This window comes from Malaya genurostris, chromosome 2 (genome assembly GCF_030247185.1).
Source record: "Malaya genurostris strain Urasoe2022 chromosome 2, Malgen_1.1, whole genome shotgun sequence".
Classification (NCBI taxonomy): Eukaryota; Metazoa; Arthropoda; class Insecta; order Diptera; family Culicidae; genus Malaya; species Malaya genurostris.
The window spans coordinates 293,089,683-293,112,978 of record NC_080571.1 but is presented as its reverse complement, the minus strand read 5'-3'; the positions used below and the strand labels follow the sequence as shown (position 1 = coordinate 293,112,978).

At 37.2% G+C, this 23,296-nt stretch overlaps 1 protein-coding gene across 1 annotated transcript in view; it reads left to right on the top strand.

The window, feature by feature from the left end:
* Positions 1-23,296, top strand: part of LOC131430606 (calphotin-like) — a 287,389-nt gene that overhangs the window by 589 nt on the left and 263,504 nt on the right. The gene's annotated exons all lie outside the window — the stretch shown is intronic.

The following is a 23,296-nucleotide window of genomic DNA, read 5'->3' as shown; positions in this document are numbered from 1 at the left end:
AGCGTGCTCTTCAGTTCCACTGATGGAATCGTGTGTGGGTTGGTATCGTTGGCAACGGAATGAAAGTGCCGGAAGAGTGAGGGAGAATAAACGAAAGAGAGAGAAAAAGAGAAATTGAGTAGGTTAGCATTGAATGCGGGAGAGTACTCGCACAGTTGTCGGAGTAGTGTGACTCACATTGTCGATCACGCTACCGATTAAGAGGAACGGTGGGAAGTGCTACGCAAAATTAAACTGTCACATTTCAGATAGGGTAATTGTACCAATAGTAATGTCTTTAGTCGATCCATTACATTATTTTGCTTACTGTTCGGTATATAATAAACGATTAGTGATGTAATTCGAATGGAAATGGAAAATAAGGTGGGAAATTAAATCAGTTAAATATGAGACTGGAATTTTGTTTGTGAAAATTTATGAATTTTTGGAATCGAAGGATTTTCATATTCGTGTGCTCGACGAGCGAGATTATCTGACTTTATCAGTATCTGTTGATTAGTTAGTTAGTGTTTTGGAACCATTATTCGATGTGGTATCAGCTATCTTTGTGCAATGTATTGGCTCAAATGATAAAATAAAAATCTATTCCTTTCAAAATTTCTCATTGCTATAACCTATTGTATGAATGTGTTATTGCGTTTTAGGGTCAAAGCAAAAATGTTGGGTCGGTTCAAATCCGTTGAATGTAGGTCGAGTGTTTAGCAGACAAAATTCTAACGTTTTGAACAATTTTCCTAGTAGGAGCGCAACGAAGTTTTCACACTTCCAGTATATTAAAATACACATAAAAAACGGTTTTTTATTTCAGAATAATAGAATTATAGGTTCATTAGAAGCGGTTGAATAAGATATTAATCATTCTTTCTGGTAAATTCTGGTACTTTCTGTTGCATATTCGCCATTTGGTTTCGTACGGTAGCCTCAAATACGTTCGCGGTGACAGTTTCAGTTTAAACAATCTTCATTTTCATTTGTTTGTTCGAAGTATAACATAAATTTGCTTTTTCAGGTGGTTTAGGTTGATCTTTACATCTTTGATATTTACATTTAAGTTTTATGTTTGTGAATGCATGTATAATATTCTCTTCTAATTGTTTACCGTTTCGAACGGAATCGGTTTGTTTGTTGTCCGCGGTGACATTTTTACATCTTCTCTTGAAATCATTGGCATCACTTGCTTTCTTCTGAGTTTATGCTTAACGAAAGCTCACTATTTCTCGATCGGGTGAAACTCTGGACAGCTTGATTGATTGGCTGTTTTTGACATGTATTTGACTTATTGTACCTTATACCATTCCAGAAAGGATTTCGCATAGTGACATGAAGTCAAATCAGGTCAAAACAAAGCTGGAGAGTCGTGGCTTCTGATAAATGGTAGTAACATTCTTTCTCGTGCACATTCTTATTGATAGTACCGCTAGAAACGAAACTTAGATTTTCGACCGCAACTACATATGGCCTGCCAAATCTAATACTTTTTCGGGAATTTAGACACTTTTTGCCAGGAAATGATCGGCAACGGCATTCCTTCGCATAACGGTGTAGTAACCCAAACCCGAAAGCTCTTTAAAGTCTTCGAACATGTATGTTTCGTTGTACAAGTACAATTTTTTGTAGTGAAATTATGCTTGTGAAAGATAAGGATTTTTCACAATAATGGCTACCACCTTCTTGTCCATTCGTCGAGAGTATACTTTTCGGTTTGTTCCACTTCCACAACCTTCCAATACACAGTGAAGCGCTGATCAAATGATTTGAAAACACAAAACAGTGATTCTAGTTGCTTGGCAAGAACGCGTACTGATGAATTCGGATTTTGCTGCTCTCCGTACAAAATGCGATTGTGCACTTCCACTTGATTCGACTGAATGTAACAGGAAAGCTATCATACAAGTGAAACGTTTCAGCAACCCGTGAAATAATTCAAAATCTACACTGAAAGAAAAATGTTCGAAATTGACAGGTTTTAATTTACTAATGTACCCTCTAGTTTTTTCCTTCTAGTATCCTGAATTGGCGCTGCATTTCTTTTTTTAGATGGACAAGATTATTTACTTTTTGCATTCCTCGATAGCTTTCATTCTTTTTTTTCTTGCATTCCTTGACAACGGTAAATAATGGAACAGCGTTGCGGATAACTTGGAGTGGAAACTATATTTCTTTCATTGTTTAAAAATCCTATTTCTAATCCACCTAGTGGCCTTTCTCTCTCATCGACAGAGTCTCATTAAAGTATTTTTGCCTTGCTATTGGGATAATTTCTAACACTAATTTGGGTTCATTTTTGACACAAATTTATTCCGATTGATTTGGTTAGTCAGCAAAAGTATGCTTCAGCGTTTTATTTCACATATTCACACGGCAACAAAACATTTGAACAAGATCATAGGTCACTGTCTGAAATAATTATTTGGATAGAAAAAAATTGTTTTGTCGATTACGCCACTTTTACGATTATATCTTGAAACGTCAAACATATCTTCGAAATCGACCCTCAACCTAAATTTAGTCTCGAACGAGCCTAGAATTACTGATATCGGTTAATCCATAATCCACACGAAAATTGAGCGGTAATGAGTTTTGATGTTTACGTCACTTATGCCATTATATCATTGGAACCGTAAGTGACAGCCATTTGAACTTCTGTTTAATGAGTCAATAGTAGTTTTCAAACGAGCCTAACTATGTTGAAATCGGTTCAGCCATCACGAGAAAATTCAGGGGAGAAAAAGTGCATTTAGTTGGATACTTTTAGGGTTATATATCCAGAACCAGAAGTCACAGCCATTTTATTTTCGAACTTGATCCATTGCCCAATTATAGCTTTCAAACGAGCCTAAGTTTGTTGAAATCGGTTCGTTTTGTCGGTTACGTCACATATATCTCAGGAACTATAAGTCGCAGCGATTTGATCTTCGAACTTGAAGCATGGCCCAATAGTAGTTTTCAAACGAGCATGAGTTTGTTGAAAATCTCGAAGACCATCTTCGAGAAAATTCATGGTGAAAAAATAACGCGTTTTGTTGGTTACATCCCTTATACCATTATATCTTCGGAACCAGAAGTAACATCCATTTGATCTTCGAATTTGATCCATGACTCAATAAAAGCTCTCAAACGAGCCTAAGTTTGTTGAAATCGGTTCAGCCGTCTTCGAGAAAAAAGAGTGCTAAAAATCTATGCGTTTGGTGGTTACGTCACTTATACCATTATATCGCCGGAACCAGAAGTCACAGCCATTTGATCTTTAAACATGGCGAATAGCCCAATGATAGCTTTCAAACTAGTTTAAGTTTGTTGAAATCGGTTAAGCCATTTTTGAACAAATTGAGCGCGATAAAATAACACGATTTGTCGTTTGCGTCACTTATACCCTAATATCTTATATCTTCGGAACTAGAAGTCACAGCAATTTGATCTTGGAACTTGATTCGACAAGATGGGAAAATGTCTTAAAATGTTTTTCTTACCGCTAATTTTATGACTGAATCAATTTCAACAAACTTAGGCTCATTGGAAAGATACAATTGGGTCATTACTCAAGGTCGAAGATCAAATGGCTATTGTATCTGGATTTGAAGATATAATGCTATAAATGACTTAACCGCTCAATTTTCTTGGACATGGCTAAACCGATTTCAACAAGTTTAGGCTCATTTAAACGCTTCTATTGAATTATTATTCAAATTCGAAGACCAAATTGCGTCGACTTCTGGTTTCGGAGACGACATAATTCATGACCTCATGTGTGTTAGATTCACTATAGACAAAACGATTATAGAAATCCGCTTACAAAAATCAGTGCAGTAAATCTCCCTGACTGCGTTGCAGTGCGGATAGTTCTAGCAGAAACCGATTTGGAATTTCCTGGTTTGGAGAGAAAGCGTTTATCACTTTATCGCTTAACCCGCAATGGTCCAACAAAACGATGCCTCAATGCATTTGGACGAATGCGCGCTTGCAACTTGGAAAAGTCCAAACATTGAACTCGCAGATTTGCTGACCGTCATAGGATACCAAAAAGAGAAACGCAACAACGGACGAACAATGCTGTCTTTGTGGTGGAGTTTTTTTTCATTTAGATTTGGGGTTTCACTGCAGCTTCGTCATCACTTCTCCGGCCATTGCAAATTTCGCGTCACGTAGGCTAGCAATGATTTTAGACCGAAGATAAAGTTTTCTATTGTTTCAGGGAATGCTATCACTAGCACACCTAGGACGACTGATTTAGACCAGTAAGCACGGTTTTGTGGACGTTACAAGGATTACAATCACACTACGTTACACGTATGCGAATCCGATTACTGCATGACAGTTGCAGTAGTTCATGAAGCAGAAAAATTAAAGAGAAACATATAAGATACAAACAACAAAGAAAATAGCAAGACGAACCTTCAACGATGGTGGTATAAATGATGATGAGATCTCAATAGAAAACAGATTGAATGACTTCCAGGTGACATTACACCCCTACATAATGGGTTTACTGACAGGAGGGATTTTTAACGTGTAGAAGACACAGATCCCAGAGAAATTATCACATCGAATACATTATCAAATTGTCAGTTGTCGATTGTTCGAGCCCCGATCTCGAAGGATTGTTAGTGTCGTTAGCACCAGCCATGCAATAATTCTGTACACTATGAATCGGCTGCAAAGTCTGTTGAAATAAACCGACACCCATAAATAACTTCTATCTGTTACCTATACTGCTTAATATAAACTGCTAATGCATTGATGAGTCGATGACGAAACGTTTATTTGAGTCTCACACTCTAACAGCTTTCATTTTAAAATACAAACCGTCTTTTAGTACTCATTTTGTTGGTCATTGTGCAGCTGCACCCCGCTACCAAGTGTAGCGCATAAAATGCTGCTTGGAACCGAAAACCGGCAGATTGGGAAGTGTAAAAAACTGAATTAAAAAATAGATAGTACCGACAATACGTGGATAGCAACTGATGTTCGCGAAATCAGTACTACTATCGTAGTTCTCAGTGGCGCGGGAGCACCCAAAACCTGCAGTTGATTGGAACGATGGCGGTACGGAATAGAATGGACAGCCGAGTCGAGTTAAACTCATTCGGTTTATGGAAGTCCACGAGGAGGAGGATGTTGCTCCGGCTACAGCTGCTACTGCTGATGATGATAATAATAAAAATAAAATGGACAACAACTGAAACATAGAACTCGGCGCAACATCCACTACCAACTGTGGTGTGTGCAGAAATGTCCCGACGTCGGAATAAGGCTTTTGTTAGCTCGGTGCACGAAATGTCACTAGCAGAGTTGTCCGATCCGTGGCGGTGCATTCACGTATCGGGTCGGTAAAGTAAGAAAGAAAGAAACACATCTTCACTTTTATTGGCTTCATTGAAGGAATAGATTCTTCTTAGTTAGCCGTTTTCGAAGTGTTTCTTGCCCAGTTAAGCAGTTGTGTTTTGTTTTGTTGCGTTGAGGTGAGATATTTTATTTGCCTGGTTCGCCTTGAGGGGTTCTTAATTGAATGTTATGGAAGTGGAACGACGAACAGGTCACAGTTTTGTGCAAGATTGTGTTGCTATTGCAATACTTCTTTTATTTCGATGAAACGTTTGTGGAAGCTCTTGCGTTTTACAGGGGAAACGTTAAAGTAAATTTTTTTCTTTTACATGTATTTTTTATTATTTCTACTCCCAATGATTGAGATGACACCTTTTTACCTTTCTCATATAGAAAAATTATCATTTGGTGACTTCTGTAAAATTTTCTTAGTTTTCAAGGTTTTTTGAAGACTAATAATCAATCAGACTTTTTCAAGGCAAGGAATTTTTCAACTTATTCAAACTAGGAGTCTAACCCTAATTTTTTTAGTTCCAGAATTTTTGGTTTGTAGAATATATTGCCAGGAACAAATCATATTCGGTGAATGTTATTGAAATAAAAAATTGAGCAGCAAATTTAAAATTACCGTAACTAATTAGCAACAAATTATTCACTGGGCTTCGATTTGTTTTGAAGCATATTTGGGAGAGGGGCTTCGCTAACTTCATATGAACTTTGCGAAGTACTCAAAAAAATAAACAAAACTGAACAACAAATTCAAATTTACCGTAACTAAGTAGCAACAAATTATTTGCATTATCATCTGCGAGAGGTGCCTCCTAAGTTCATGGTCAACATTATTTTGACATTTCCAGTTGATTTTGCAATATGTTTAAATTGGGATGCCGCATTTTAACACCTTTAACTAACAAAAAGTAACATATATAACGCTTCGTGACACACAAAACTCTCAAAAGAATAACGGATGTAACGTCTTGTAACGCTTGTATCTTTCAAAAATGTAACACATCTACGTTTTGTAACACCTAAAACTTACGCATGTAACAATTTGTAACGTCGAAAGCTTACAGAAAATATAACGTATGTTACACTTCTAACGCCTGTAGGTCACGAAAGAGTAACACCCGTAACGTCTACAACTCACAAGAAACTAACGCAAAAACTTATACAGTAACGCCAAAAACTTATACAGAGTCACGTCACGTTTCGTAACACCTGTAACTTACAAAAAGTGACTCTTCGTAACACGTGTAACTTACAAAACGTAACGCCTAAAACTTACTAAAAAGTAACGAAAAAAAACGCATTGTAACGCTTGTAACTTACTAACGGTAATGTCTATAACTCATGAACAGTAACACATGTAACGCTTTCGTAACACCTATAGCTCACATGAAAATAACGTAAGAAACGCTTCGTAACGCCTAAAACCTATAAAAAGTAACATATGTAACGCTTGTAACTTACAAACGAGTGACGCTTGTAACGCCTAGCTTACTGAAAAGTAACACATGTAACGCTTCGTAACGCCTATGACTAAAAACCTGTTTTAATCCACCTAGTGGTGTAATGATGCCTTTCTCATTTCAATCATACCATCATATATAATACTGTGGTATTCTTCAAAATAATTTTCTTCGATTCCTAAAAAGAATAACCGAAATCGGTTTGTTTGACCGTCTACTGATAAAAACTATTGATTGGAAAAGATTTGAGGTCGATTTAGATGGTATACAATTTTGAGGTCGATTTATGGTATACAATTTTTAACACACTTTACCTTATATTTCCGGATCTGGAAGTCGGATAAGGATGAAATTCAGGAATTACGTATGGGACCACAGGACCTTTCATTTGAACTTAAGTTTATGAAAATCGGTCGCGCCGTCTATGAGAAAAGTTAAAAAACATATTTTCATTTTTTTGCACATTTTACCCCATAACTCCGGAAGCGGAAGTTGGATCCAAACAATATTCAGGAATTTTGTATGGGACTACAAGACCTCTCATTTAACCCAAGTTTGTGAAAATCGGTTTAGCCATCTCTGAGAAAAGTTAGTGCACTTATTTTCACATTTTATTGCACATTTTACCCCATAATTCCGGAACCGGAAGTCGGATTCAAATAATATTCAGGAATTTTGTATGGGACCACAAGACCTTTCATTTGAATCTAAGTTTGTGAAAATCGGTTCAGCCATCTCCGAGAAAAGTTAGTGCAAAAAAACGTTACATACACACATACTCACATACACACACACAGACATTTTGCGTACTCGACGAAGTGAGTCGAATGGTATATAGCACTGGGGCCCTCCGGGCCTCAGTTCAAAAGTCGGTTTTCACAGTGATTGCATAACCTTTCTATATGAGAAAGGCAAGAAGTAACTCATACAACGTCTATAACTTACTAAAAAGTAACGCATGTAACGCTTCGTAACGCCTATAGCTCACAAAAACGTAATGCATGTAACGCTTCGTAACGTTTGTAACTTACTAAAAAGTAACGCGTGTAACGCTTCGTAACGCCTATAACTTATAAAAAGTAACGCATATAACGCTTCATAATGTTTATAACTTACTAAAAAGTAACGCATGTAACGCTTTGTAATGTGAACAATGTGTAATATAACTTATAAAAAAGTAACACAAGCAACGTTTCGTAACGCCTATAACTTAAAAACAGGTAACGCTTCGTAACGCGTAACGCAAAAAGAAACACAACGTAACGTCTATAATCTACAGTAACGCATGTAACGCTCCGTAAATCCTTCAACTTACAGAAAAGTAACGCTTATAGTTTTTTAAAACGTAACGCTTCGTATAGCTTATGATTCACAAAAAAATTTATGCTTGTAACGCCTACCTTACTAAAAAGTAACACATGTAACGTTTCGTAACGCCTATGACTCAAAAAAGTAACGCATGTAATGCCTATAACTTAGTAAAAAAGTAATGCATGTAACGCTTCGTAACGCCTATGACTCACAAAAAAGTAACACATGTAACGCTTCGTTACGCCTATAACTCACGAAAAAGTAACGTATGTTACTCTTCGTAACGTCTATAACTTACTAAAAAGTAACGCATGTAACGCTTCGTAACGTTTATAACTTACAAAAAATTAACGCATGTAACGCTTCGTAACACCTATAACTTATAAAAGAGCGACGTATATAACAAATCGTAACATCTATAACTTCCTTAAAAGTATCGCAAGAATATAACCCTTATAACGGGTTTTAACATTCATAGTTTCTACAAAATAACTCATATGATTTGTAACCCTCAATTCAAAGAAATTATCGGATGGAACACTTTCTAGCTTCCTCAACTTAAAGTAACGCTTCCCATCTCACAATAATATCGAGTGAAACGTTTCGTCAAATGGAAAATTTTTACGTATTGGGGACGGGTGTAGCGTAATCGGTCGTCGTCGATGCCTTCCACGCATCCCGCTTGGGTTCGATTCCCAACCCCGCACATAGGGTCAGAAAGTTTTTCTAGCCCAAAGAGGCCAATGACCTCAAGGCTAAACCTCTATAATCGGAACAAAAAAAAAACATTCCCTAGTACCAGAGTACTCGGGCGTTGACTCAAATAGGTCTTTCCTGGTTAATTACTGTCTTGTGGGAAAATAACTTGTTAAAACGAGGACTTTTTGGCCTCGGTTTTGCCTATTAAATTTTCTTCAAACTTGATTTTCGGTAAAATAATTTGCGAAAAATATACCCGTTCAGCGCAACGGCTTTCGATGAAATGATCCACTGCTGTTGAAGGATATTAAGATAGAAACGATTCTAGGGCAACGTTGCCTCAAAAATCCGATTTAGCCACTAAAATCACTATAACTATTTCATATTTTTGCTTCATGAGTCTTACTCAACATTGAGAATTGATTCCCATTTCTTGAAAATTAAACTAATATTCATAAAACAGCTAAAAACACTTATGATGTGCCCACTACTCTGTTCCTTATTTCATCTCAATGTATCCTTATTGGATTTTATTCATCCTATCGGTGGTTCTATATTCGTCCTATTAATTAGCAATGGCGATAGCAATCAAAATAAAATATAGCACTATTAAACGCTCAGGTTCAAAATGTCAATATTCTTCTTAAAATTGCCAACTATGAGACAACACAAAGTATTTTTAAAACCAGTTTGGAGTCATTTCGACTTTTTCTTGGGACGTTTCCGTTTCCTTTCGTTGAAAATTTCATCAGGTATGCCCTAAAAGGGAAATATCTGATGGATTGCCGATGAAACACACTCGACATCATTATGTTGACATTTATCGGGACGAAACCAGTGCTACAATAGTTATTTGATTAGTATTTAGTATTAGTACTCTTTCTGGTAATATTCTAAGTCGAAGCAGTTTTATTGATATATAAATATTAATAATAGGGGAATGTCGTCAGGGTTGGGACACTGTCTAGGTTGGGACATTTCTTTTTCTTTTATATGACACGTGCTGCCATCGGTGTTATATCATGGAAGTATTATTCTCAATGATAGCAAACTTTTTAGTGCATTGATCATTCGAAATTATTTATCTAGACTACTTTTTTCATTTTTCGTTTAATTAATAACTTTTTGTCGTGAATACGACTTACTTTACTATGGGGTGCCTTTTCAAAATTTACTTTCTGAGAGAGTGATAAGTTTTTGATCGTGAATATCTCTTGTTGTAACTATCGAATCAACATAATTTTTGCTACACGCCATCGGAAATATGATCACAATTTTATGATAAAATTTTCAGTTGTGTGACATAATCTAAAATAATTCAAAATTAAACTTTTCTGAAATGTTTGGTATAAAGCTCAGTTTTAAAGCTCATAGCTCAGTGATCTGTGAAAGGATTTATATAATCTAACTACCAATAGAATCGAAATTTTTCAACTTGAACGAGTATAGCAAAAGCATTGAAGTATTTCAATAGTACACTATTGAAAAACCCGTCTCATTTGACCCATGTCAACACCAGCCAATCAGAACGCGTTCTGAGGAAGAGAACAAAATATCTGCTGCTGTACAACAAATCGTTCGAGAAAAATATTCCGAAAAGTGGTGAATATCGTAGTGAGTTCCTCAATTTGGTCCTTCTGAATGCTAGAAACGAATCCCTACAGCATATTGATAGCTTCTTTCAGTAAGTTATGCAAATCCGAAATGAAATAAACGACATTAAAATTCTGTATGCGGCTATTTTTATAGCCGTTAGGACCGCCCATTAGTGAAAAAGCTACAAACGATATCACGTAAAAAAAATCTCTTAAAGAAATTGGATCAGTTTGGATTCTGTCGCCACTGCGAGCAGATGTATTTTGTGTCGTTTGCAAAGCTAGTTTCGCTTCCGACAAGAGCGATTACGTCACAGCTGCCAGTCATTTGCATTGATGAAAAAACAACGGTGGAGAGCATTACACAAAATCAGCCGTTCTAATGGCTCAAAAGTTTTTTAAAGCACTACTAGGATTTGTTGTTCGCAAATAGAAGGTAAATATCCTCAGTTTAGTGCAAATCTAAAACAGTTTGGTTAGATTTGTTCACTTTTCGCTGTGTGAAATTCACAGTAAATTAGGCCTATTGTATCATTGATCAACCCAGTGAATTAGTGTTTTCTTAATTGGAAGATTATAATCGGTTGTAAACGCTACACCTACACCAACCATATCAGTATCGCACCCACGTACAACAGTTCAGCCTGGAATTAAATGACAGAAGTCAGCGGCATCCATCGGAATTCGAATTCAACTCATCACTCTCCATCACAAACGCTTTCATAAAAGGTTCTTTTCACCATTATTTTATTATAAAGAACTATACTGGTTATTTCATAATATTTGTGTTTCAGAATGTTAAATGTAACTAATCTGTACTTTAGTTTAGGTGTATCGTTTCAAATTCTACATACAATTTCATACAATTGATCAACTAATTGATATTCGGAAGTGTTAAGGAACATGTCAGTTGTTTTCGTATTCACGACATCCAGTTATGTCTCTGACATTACCCACCCGCCTTTTTATATAATGCGCAGCAATTCACCCTAATTAGAAGATTCTTATGGCGGACCAAACTTTCAAATAAGACGTCAATATTGAGAATATTCCAATATAAACAAAAGATACAAGGCAAATTCAAAAATTGGTCCAACCTAGACGACAGTCCCCTATAATTAAAATAATGTCAATGATACCACAAAAAATACTTGTTGATGAAAATTTGAAGAAAAAAAATTTCTTTTCTATAACATTATGAGAAAACTCGGCAACCTTGCGATATAAAATGAGATGAAAACAAAGTGCAATCAAGTGAATTAAGTGAAAAATATTTATCTCATATTTTCGAAGACTTTTATTGCTTGTCGGGTAGTTTTAGAAGTTTTTAATCGTTGATTGAACAAATGGCAAGTGAACATTACTTTAACTTCAACATTCAATAGTGGTGTAATTATGTGAAATAGTGATCATGTTTTGAGACGAATCGATTAGTAAATATTCAGAAACGTGACGAACTGTAAACTTTGAGACGGAAATGTTCCCTAAATTGAGAAGTGAGTTTCTTTTAAATGGAAAAAAACGATCACAGAAAGATTCAAAACCATGTTTTCCGATGGGAAAGTGTGACAACACCAGGTATGTTAAAAGATATGATTCATGTTCAAAGTTATGAGATCAAGAGATGAGATGGACCTAGGAGCTCAGATAAAATAGGGAGCCGTTACCCTTTTTGATATGAGCTTGACTTCGTTCGATAAATTAGCCATCGAAGGATACGATGGTTGAAAAGTGAACTGTTGATTTGAGGGGCTGCGACGCAATTGTCTGACCAGTGCTAGGTGAGAGAGTTTACTTTGCGCGCCTGCTTAGCAGTGCAAGATGAACTGCTAAGTGGTAATAGTATTTTAATTTGAACCTGCTATGCACTGATTAGTTGAGGACTTTGGGAAATGAAAATCGTTATGTTATGCATTTTGCATCAAACCAACGCACAGTGGTTCGAATCAATAAAAACGTGGACATAAATCAGTAGCTGCCAAACCGTTCTCTTAATGCATATAGTTGCTTTTAAGAAATTATTTACAAATATATACCGCGTAATTTGATTCTATTCCTAATTGACCTACTTTGACAAAAAATATAACCATAACTTTTTTTTCTAAAGAAATAGAAAAATTTTTTCCTCGACAAACTTTTAGAACTATTAAAAATAATTTACTTTGTCAAATATACCAAAAGTGTAGGTCGCACCCTTTCGGATATACAAAGCGTTTTTGTGGCAACCCCCTTAAAATCATTTTTTTTATTCAGAACTTGTTTCAAGTTATTTTTTTATCCATACTTTGGAATAATTAAATAAAATTAAAAATCCCATATTTTTGTTGAAGGTAGTCCATAGGTTTGTTGTTTCCTGGCAAAGTTATACAAGATTTTACCTTTTTTTACTTATGATAAAACGTTACACCGAAGCCAAATAAGCATCTTTATGCAGCTGATTTTTACAAAATTTATAGGAAAAGATATGCCCAATACTATAAAAAAAATTCTAAGTGGAACTTAATGGAACTTTTTTTACGCCGAACTTTTTTTTAGTTATTGTATTATGACAACCCCCTTGAAACTAGTTTTCTAAACATAACATGCTTCAATTTTTTTAACATATTTTGTTTAGAATAATTGTAGAAATTATAAAATCCCATAATTTTGTAGAAGGTGATGCATAGGTTTATTCTTTTCTGAAAAAGTTTTACATCATTTTACCTATTTTTACCTAGGAAACCTTGTACCGAAGCGAAATATGCAACTTAATGTAGCAAACTTTTACAATACTTTTAGGAAATTATATTTCTAATCGAATTTATTTTATAAAAAGAATATCCTGAGTACTATTCGTGTGACTCATTTTCACTATGGCCGTGCTGAAACCATGCATGATTAAGAAACGGAGGGTGTCACGCGTCTGCTATTTCTGTGACTCACTTTTGCAGTGAGCGTAGATATGGGAAATTTGCTCCTGAGCTATTCCAGTGAATCGAATTTTTAAAGTGAGCTGATAGCTCACAGCTCTTTTTAAAAGAACCGCGGCTCACCAGTTCACCGCATTGGTAAGCAGGGGTGCCAGGTTCACAGATTAATCTGTGTTTTACAGATTATCAACCTTTTGCACAGATTTAAAAAATGTACAGATTTCTGAAAATGGTCACAGATTTACACAGATTCTGAAATCGATTACAGATTTTTGAAATTGATCACAGTTTTACACCAAAAATTACAGAGCGTTAGGAAATAGTGAGACATAAATGTTTTTTTCTTCAAAATGAGATAGAATTTTTTTTTGCGACAAAACAATATTTTTATTCGAAATTGGTGCTACCCCCTTAACAAAAAATAAGGTGACATTTGCAAAAGAAGCGTAATATAATCTTGTAAAACTTCGTTAGCTCTTAAAAATCAGTGAAAGTCAGTACAGACTTTTGACCGTCTTTTTCCAGTTTTGGACCACTGTGCAACGCCCCGAAAAGAGAACAGATTGAAAGTGATGTTGGTAGGTTGTAACTAGTGAAGTACAGCATAATAAAAAAAAGTATCGATATTCGTACTCATATTAGTGTCGAAAAATGTCATTATAGGAAATTTTCAACTCTAAAGAGATAAAGTGATATTTAAATTCATACTCTAGTCAGTATTTGCATTAATATGTAAGCAGTGACAAAAATGCCTCTCGCTCGAGCCTACTGCGACTGTGAATATATATCTCTTTTTTACTTGTAAGTGCATACGAGTAGTATACGAACGATGATGCTTCCGTCGCGTCAAGTGCATCTGCAGGCGATGGAGCAGAGTTTGTACTTTCATTTTGGAGCCACGTTTGGTTCCCGCACTCCAGCAAATTTTCACCGAAAAGGTTGACTGGTTGAAATGGTCCATCTCCGTCCAAACACACAAACACACACTCATACATAGTCCGACGTACAAAGAACTGGCTTGGACTTCGACCACCATCATTTGGCCATAGACCTACGATTACGGTCATGGATGACCGCGTGCAGAGGGTAATGTGTGAACCGACTTTTGCCTTTGTCACTTTACCTCTCAAAGCCAACACAAGGGCTTCGCTGCTGCTGTTACTGTAAATATCTCGTGATGGTCCTGTACACTCTTTTCCGTTACGGTCATTTACCGGCCGTTTCAAGTGTCGTGGCGGGGATAGTGCCACAGAAAAAAAAACAAAAGACCCGGGGTTTGCGGGTACAGGGTACAGTATTCAAAGCTTTTGCTATTTAAATTTCTCTATACGCAATACTGTTCTGTTTCGTGTTGGACACGCGGGGATCAAACAAAAACGCGAAGAAAGGTTTTCTCACTGTTGATAGTCGGGTAATGGGATTTAAACACACACCCACACACCCGCAACCCGCCAACATTTTTGGTTTTCTATGTACGGTACGAAGAGCAATTCAGATTTTGACTTGGTCCCAAAATTACAATAATTATACGCAGCTTCAAATTATTATCGCTCGGTGCTTGGTTTGCTTTGGACGAGAAGAGGTGCACGGTCAGTCCGAAAAGTTGACCATTTAATGGTAACCTGAATACACTAGTATTATCATTTGTTTTGGGTTCTCGGTACAATTAGATAAGTTATTTTCTCGTCGTAACTTAAAATTATTTCATTTTGCCCCTTGGCTAAAATTGTATATCGGGTCAGCGAGTTAATGTTTTGGTAGAAATGTTTGAACACAATGGATGCAGTTGACGACTTTATTTGATCAATGCAAACCTGACCCTACAAACTGGAAACTGTTCAAATCTTGATCTAAATGCATTCGTAGTGTCAGTAGAATCGTAGCACTAATCATGGTATGATACTGTACGCTTAGAATCGGCATGTAAAGCCTTGGTATTATATTCCTTTTGTGGAATTTGACCTTCCTGTTTCAACGGACTTCGTAGTCGATTCATAGCGTACAGAGTCATTGCACGATAGGTGCTATAATCCTACTGACACTATGAATCCTTCCAGGTCGGGGCTCGATCATACGACAGCTGACTTGTAAGACCAGTGCTCTTTGCATTGAACCGCCAAACCGGGTTAAAATCGGTTGCAAGCTTGTCAACAAAATTCAAGGTAGTTCCGAATATACCCATTTTATTTAAGGATTATCGCAAAAGTTGATATCGATCTGTGTTTCGTATCATTCCAGCCAGAGCTAATAAAAGTCATTTTCATTGACTGAAAAATAGACGAAAATAACAAGAAATTACTGTCACTCTCAGCTTTGCTTGCAAACTATGAGAGCGAAATCCATGTCCAGTCAATGACATAAGCGGAACAGTAGTTTCAAATTTATGTTTTTTCTTTCATTTGCCCTTTCAGTCATTTGCAGTTTTCAGTGAAAATCCCATAGTATGCAGTGTCGATATTCAACCAAAGCTGTGAGAATTGAAAACGACAGAAAAAGGTTTCACAATAAGTTTTAACTGATGGTGCTCGAATTTGTAGTAGTTTTGGTTTCCAAAGAAGTTCTGGGATGTAATTACTTCGATTTGCCATATTTTAGTCACTTTTTATAGCCAAGCGTCACATATTTTCAATACATCGATGAAAGAATGAGAATTGAAATTCTGCTGTTGCTACCTGAAGACGTTAATTTGGTTTCGTCTTGTCACATAGGAAAGAGTGACGTTGGCAATTGTGCTCTCTCATTTTTTCGATGAGAAACGAAAATGCTTCGTCTCTCTTCGTTTGTTCTGGTGTCGGTCATTTACGAAGGAGACAATAAAACCTTGAAAATGAGACTGTTGGAATGGTTTCTTTCATTGAGAACGCGTGACAATTTTAAGCTCTGATTCCAGCAGATATTTGAAAGCTCTAACACATTGGTCAAAAAGTCCCCGTTCGGAAAATTAAAAAAAATACTTCTACCAAATTTCGATTTTATTCATCAACGTATCCTCCTTGGCGAACAATACAATTGTTCCAACGGCGTTCTAACATTTTAACATTAGTTTTGACATGAATACGTCTTAATTTACTAAAGGGGCGCCTTTTCGAAAATTGCCCGGTGGAAAAATGGGTAGAACTTAATCGTGAATATCTCGAGTTGTTTTTCCTTCCCCATGCTATTAGAAATATGATCAGCAATTTATGATTCAATTTTCAACAGTATGAGATAACCACAGGGTTGCTACGGTCGCGCGTGGATTTCGCGGATTCTAATGCGGAAATCGAAAGAAGATTTTCTCACTCAAAGATAGTTTTTTTTTAATTCAATAATGTAATATAATGTTAGGCACACTGCTTAAGCTCTAAATTGCCAAGGGTATTTTCTAATCTTAATTAACGACTAACTTAAAACTAGAATAGTATCATTAGACTATATCATCTCGGGTTCTTGTAAATCCAGCTTTCATCAGGCGATCGGCAGTGGCCCGGCGGGTGGCCCGCATGCTGGTTTTCGACTGGAGCTGTCTTCCGTGGGCGGTGAACTCAAAGATATTGATGTCTGATGGAAGAAATCGTCTCAGTGAAAACACATTCAATAATGCAAAGAACGTAATAAATGGAATGCTATTCTTCGATAATGTGGTCACAAACTGCTGCTTTGTGTGCTGTTTCGAAGCTGTTTGAAATTACACTAAAGACTGTCCCAGAAAGTATGGACGCACTTTGATTTCGCTGTAAATAATTCACAAGTGTTAGATATTCAAATTTGATTCGATATACTGATAATATTAGACTACAACAACAGAATATTATTCTCAACATTTGCTACTTAGCCATTGTAGACTAGCTGGCGCACCTTCTTGCGAACGTTCCTCATTAAATTCCGTACAGACTTCTTGGCGACAAGTTTTGACACTTTCTTCCAATCTTTTTCGAACTGTTGAATGGTTTCGGCTGCCGAGACATGTTTCCTAAGATGTGCCTTCGTTATTGCCCAAAATTCCTCAATTGGTCAAAGTTGTGAGCAATTTGGTGGATACATGTCTTTTGGGACGAAAGTGACATTTTTGGTAGTATATCATTCTACCGTTGATTTCGTGTAGTGGCAAGAAGCAAGATCTGGCCAGAAAACAACAGGATCCTTGTGACTTCGAATCATGGGTAGAAGTCGTTTTTTTTTTAAACATTCCTTGATGTATATTTCGCTGTTCATTGAAGCAGTGGTGATGAAGGGTTTCGAAATCTTACCGCAGTTACAGATTGCTTTCCAGACCATCGCTTTCTTACCAAATCTTTCGACTTCAATCGATGTCTAGGACTGGTTTAACACTTGCCCTTCTCGCACCGTATAATATTGTGGTCCCGGCAAGGATTTGTAATCGAGTTTCACTTAGGTTTCGTCGTCCATGATTAGGCAGTTCAAATTTCCAGCAAGAATCGTATTGTACAGCTTTCGAATTCTCGGCCTGATCGATGCTTCTTGTTTCGGACTACGTTTTGGTTGTTTCTGCTTCTTATAGGTTCGAAGATTCAAACGTTCTTTAGCACGAAGAACATTTGACTTCGAAGTGCCCACGTTTTTGGCCACATCCCGAACTGAAACCTCCTTCTTTTGCTCGAACGCTTTCAGTATACGTTATTTCCACCGAGGGTTACCAGGACCTTTTTTTCGACCCGTTTTCGGTTTATCCTCAAAGGTGTTATCCTCACCGAACTTCCTGATTGTATTTCGCACGGCTTTTTCACTTACTCCTTCCATTTTTTCTATCTCTCTCAGTGACAGTCCGCGTTCTGTGCACCATTTCTACACAATTTTTCGACGTTGTTCTGCTGAAAGTCCACGCATTTCGAAACAAACTAATGAAAACGAATAAACAACTGCACAAGTGGTTAGAGAAGAGTGTAAACAACAGGACGCAGCCATAAAAATTGACAGATTCTGAACCATTGCGAAATGGCAACGGTTTTTGGTTGCGCCCATACTTTCTGGGACAGTCTTTATCATCGTAATCAATATGTATACAGTGTAGGCTTAGATCTCATTGGGAACAGGGAAAAGCCCGCTGGAGCTGAAATCTACAATCTCTCTCTCCAGCAGGCATAAAACTTCCTTGTCTTTTATATCAACGGATGGTAATAACTCAACAGATATAATTGTAGCTTAAGACTAAGTATTTTTGTTGAGTTTTTCTAAGGCACACAATGAGTTATCTTTCTGATACCGAGAGCATTTTTTAATGCTTGAGACTAAGATAATTTCATTATCTTCATTGACGGATTTGCGTAGCGTTGATCTACTCTGGTGGATCTTACCAACAGGTGATGTTCGGCAGTGGCTGGCGGGTTGAGACTTAGTGAGGTGACATTAAGCTCAACACCGCATTGGCATCCTTGAGGCATGCTTTCGACGAGTGTTTAATATTAGTTTCTTTGAAAAAAAATGCCAAATCGTTCAAAACAAGCTAACTGATTTCAATTGCGATGATGGGCCAGACATGACCCGGACATATGATAATCGGTACCGTTGCACAACTAGAAACGACTCACTCGAACTAACGCGTAAAAAGTGGATTCACCCTATAAAATCGTTGTCTTTTTGTACCTTCCACTCACTGCTCAACGAACCACTTCGAATGTTTGTCATATTCGACTCAATTCGTCGAGTTGAGAAATATTTGTGTTTAAAAAAGTTGTAGTATAACATTCCTTTTGTGGAATTTGGACTACTGTTTTAGTTGACTCCGCAGCCGATTGCTAGCGCACAGAATCATTGGTTAGTACTACGAATTAAAATTTCTTCCATGTCGGGACTCGAACATTCGAACATACAACTGGTTTGTAAGACCTGTACCCTACGTATGTAAAGTCTTATGGTTCAGTAGGTTTCCTATGAATTTACTCCGGATCCGACTTTCGGTTCCGGCATTATAGGGTAATGAGGGTAAAATAAATATCCTGTCATAAAAACACGTTGTGTTACAAATTTTTGTTTTGAAGAATTCACTAATTATTTTCGAAACCATAACCTCCGTAGGAATACAAAGCGGGCAACACCTGACACGAGAAGATTGAAACCAAATGTCATCCATTGTTAAAGCACCGTCCCACCCCATCCCCCAACGAAAGCCGGCGGCTGATCGTTTGTCAACGGGAGACTTGTAATCGATCCGTGGTGCTAGGTATCTCAGTCTCAAGTGCCAGACGGGGATAATCCGCGCGGCGCATATCTCGAATACCGACACGGCTGTGTTGTCTTTGCGCGAAACCAAAATGCCGCGACAATCGTGCAATCCACCGCGATATGTGAAACATGGGTGAGGAATTCAATAAGCAAATATCAACAGTGGCTTGCGTTCCCGGTGGAATCGACCGGCACTGTCATGCCGGTGGTAACCGCAAGGCCGCTGCCGCCACCGCAGTCGCCGTCGTCTCCGGTATGGTGGTTGCATCCTTCCATGGGCCAGGGGCTAATTTACGACCTCTTGACTTGACTTGGATGAGTTGTCCCGTTGCGTGCCATAGATATTAACCGAATAGGCCGGCAAATATGTTGATACGTGATAGAATGAAGCCATTTAGTTAAGTAACTGACGGTCAAAGGCGTAGCTCGAATTATGTCTAATGTGATTGAATTAGTCTTATAAATCTTTTATTTCTTTTTGATGGGCTCAGATTCGTCTTTTATTTGCTTTGACAAATCGCTGCCGGCTGCCGGTCTTTTTGAGTAGTCGTCAAGGGCGGCGAAGGGGTGGTGCACTGCTGGTGTGTGCTTGCTGAAGTGAGTAATCGTCACTATACGCGGGAGCGTCAATCTAATCGGAAATACTTCAGACCGATTCTTGGAATGGTAACGACAGAATGAGCTAGAAAAAACAGCTTTGTTTATGATGTGGAATTACTCAGAACAGAAATAAGCCATGGGCGACTCTTGTATAATAAACACGACAACAGCCAAATAAGCACTTTTTTTCAAACTGATGAAATTTGATTTCATTGAAACTAGTTTCAGTGGTTCGACATTCATTTATTTTATTTGTTATTTTCAATGGACTTCGGTTGATTGAAAGATAGGATAATGAGAGATCATTGATGTAAACTCTGCTAATGAGAATAATAATTTTTACACAGTTCAGGCATTTAATTTTACATTAACGGCCCGGTTAGTTTATTGTTGAACAACAGCTTAGATTTCGAAACAAGGTCAGCCAGCAAAGAATGAAATGAGTAGAACTTCAACCGGTCATACATAGTACGATGTATGTGTTCAAAGATATTTCGTTGGTTTGTTTTCTGGTTTAGAGCAGCTCCACGGCTAGGAAAATTTTGTAGGTTCAAAACTTGCCTCTAACATATTTTTTAAAATTTTCATGTTTTCACTGTATCGTTCGCCTACATTTTAATGACGACCCCTGCAAATAGCATTCGTAATACCGGTATCTGTCTGCGACTATTACATTAGTATCATAACGAAATAGTTTTTTCAAAGTGGAATCTAAAAGAAACCTTTCATTATTTTTGAAGACGGTTTAGTTTCATTCCACTAACCGCACGAGAACCAAACTGTGAGAAGAAAGCAAAAAAAAAAAAAAAAAAAAAAAAAAAATCGGGCCACCCGCCGGGCCTTCGTAGCCTGGGGGTGTTTCCCGCGGACCCTCACGGACCGAAGAATGCGGCCAACATAGAAAATTACCATCGCCATCTGGAATCATCTCATCCTAAATTCAATTCACCGGCCACTACCGATCGCCAGATACTATATTACATAATGATACTACTCTAGTTTTAAGTTAGACGATAATTAAGATTAGTAAATACCCTTGGCATCTTAGAGCCTAAGCAGTGTGCCTTAATATTATATTATATTATTGAATAAAAAAAAAAAAAAGAAAGCAAAAATGACATTCAAGCACTTCAACGACAATTTACAGACAGGATTTGATTAGATAATATATATACCGACCATTCGCACGTCTTTGTATGATGTATTGTTTAATCTAGTAAATTTCTCGGAATATGATGTTCCATGGTCAAGGGTTCCTCAATTGCAAAGCAGTTCTACTGATTGAAGAAGTAATTTTTTTCACAATTTTTTATTTAATTCATCAGTGTACAGTAATATAATCATCTTTTTAACGACACATGTTTTCAGTTTTTGTAAGTCAAATTTGTACCAGAGTAGCTTAGTTTGTAAAGCTCCACCTACGAAAAGGAGAAGGTAGCTAGTTCGAGTATGGAAATTTTTTTCCATTTAGGAGTGTTTTTGTTACTGTTAAATCAAGCTGTTGACGATCTGTAATCAGTAAATATTGTAAGTAATCTATTTACTTACTTATATAATAGTTTAGAAATGTAGCGAACTATAATTGAAGCAGGAAAGCGAAAATAAGATCGATTTAAGGTAACGGCCAGAAGGAAGAGTAACCTAGGGTAAAACCACTAATTGTAAGTCAAGTGACTTACCAAAAACCCAAAAACTTTTTTTTGCGCAAAACAAATATATTTCAGTTTGAACTGCTGAATAGAAAAATAATAGCTGCTACAGAAACGGTTTTATTTGGTTTCCTTCGAAACAAGAATAACTGGTTTATGTAAAGCGCACCCATTTTTTTTCATTTTCTTCATGTTTCGCGTTAATATCATCAGTGCTTCAGCAGTTCAAATTGAACTGTCATTGCCCCCTAGCAGTTCAACTTAAACCTCTAAGCAGACGCAATTTTTTTTTGTTTATTTGTTTCTTATGATTCATCTGACATAGTTTGTCTTAGTGAATAAAAATTAATGAAACAAGTACACTAAAACTAATTATCACGATACACAATATGATAAAGGTCAAATAGGCGTTGACGTAACACACGAGACGACATATTAAAATACTGGAAAAACTCGTTGAATCACGTACAGACTGAGCGAAAAGGTTCGTGCTGTCCATAAACCGTATTTCTTGATTCCAGGAGCAGAAAGTTGCGTTGACGAAGTGATCTTTCCGGTACGTAAAGACTTAACCGTATTAGCAAAGATGGGCTGTGAATTGAGCTTCGAATTGCTCCCACATCCACCGTATTTGCCAGACTTGGCTCCCAGTGACTACTGGCCGTTCTCAGACCTGATTTTTTTTCGCACAAATGAAGAGGTTATCGCTGAAACTGAGGCCTATTTTGAGGCAAATGATAAATCGTTCTATAAAAGTGATATTGGAATGTTCGAGCGGTGCTGGAATGATTGCTTTGCTCTTGATGGAGATTATATTGATGAATAAAGTTAATTTTGAACCAAACAAATCGTGTTCTCTTTGTTAGGCCCGGGACTTTTCAGCCCATGTGTTACACAGAGAAATTCCTCCGAAAGCATCTACTTCCACTTCTAAGGTTACAGAATCATTGCATGGCTAGTACTATGGATCCTACTGACACTAAGATTCCTTCCAGGTCGGGGCTCGAACATACGACAACTGGCTTTTAAGACCTGCGTCCTATGCCTTGAACCGCCAACCGGAAATATCCTAAGGTAGTAAAATCGGAGGAAGATATGAAGAAAATTCACTGAATATACTTTCCACGCAAAAAAATATCCAAACGTTGTACAAGACCTTGTGAACAGTATTAAGGGGAAAACTCGTGCATTTGGATGTGGTTTATGAAATTGAATATAGTGAACATGGAAAAAGTTCAATATCTTTTTTTTATAATAAAATTTTTATTCTGGCCTTTTGCGTAAAAGCTTTACGTAGCCGATTGGCTTAAATTTTTGTTACTTAAATTTTTTTTTTGCTATTGGATCTCGTTGTCACCCTTTTTCTAGGGGAAGATGAGTTTCCATTTGCATCCAGCGAGGTTCGGGGGTCACTTCGTCCGCGACTTATCTCATCATCCATTGCTTCATCGTCGGTGTTGTGTATGATTTCCGTTTTCTTTTCGTTTTCCTTGTTGATCGTAGTCTTGGCTCGGTGAGAGTTGCTGTAGATGCGCCATGTTGTACATTGGTTGCAGTTGCTGGTTGGTTGGAGGGTAAGT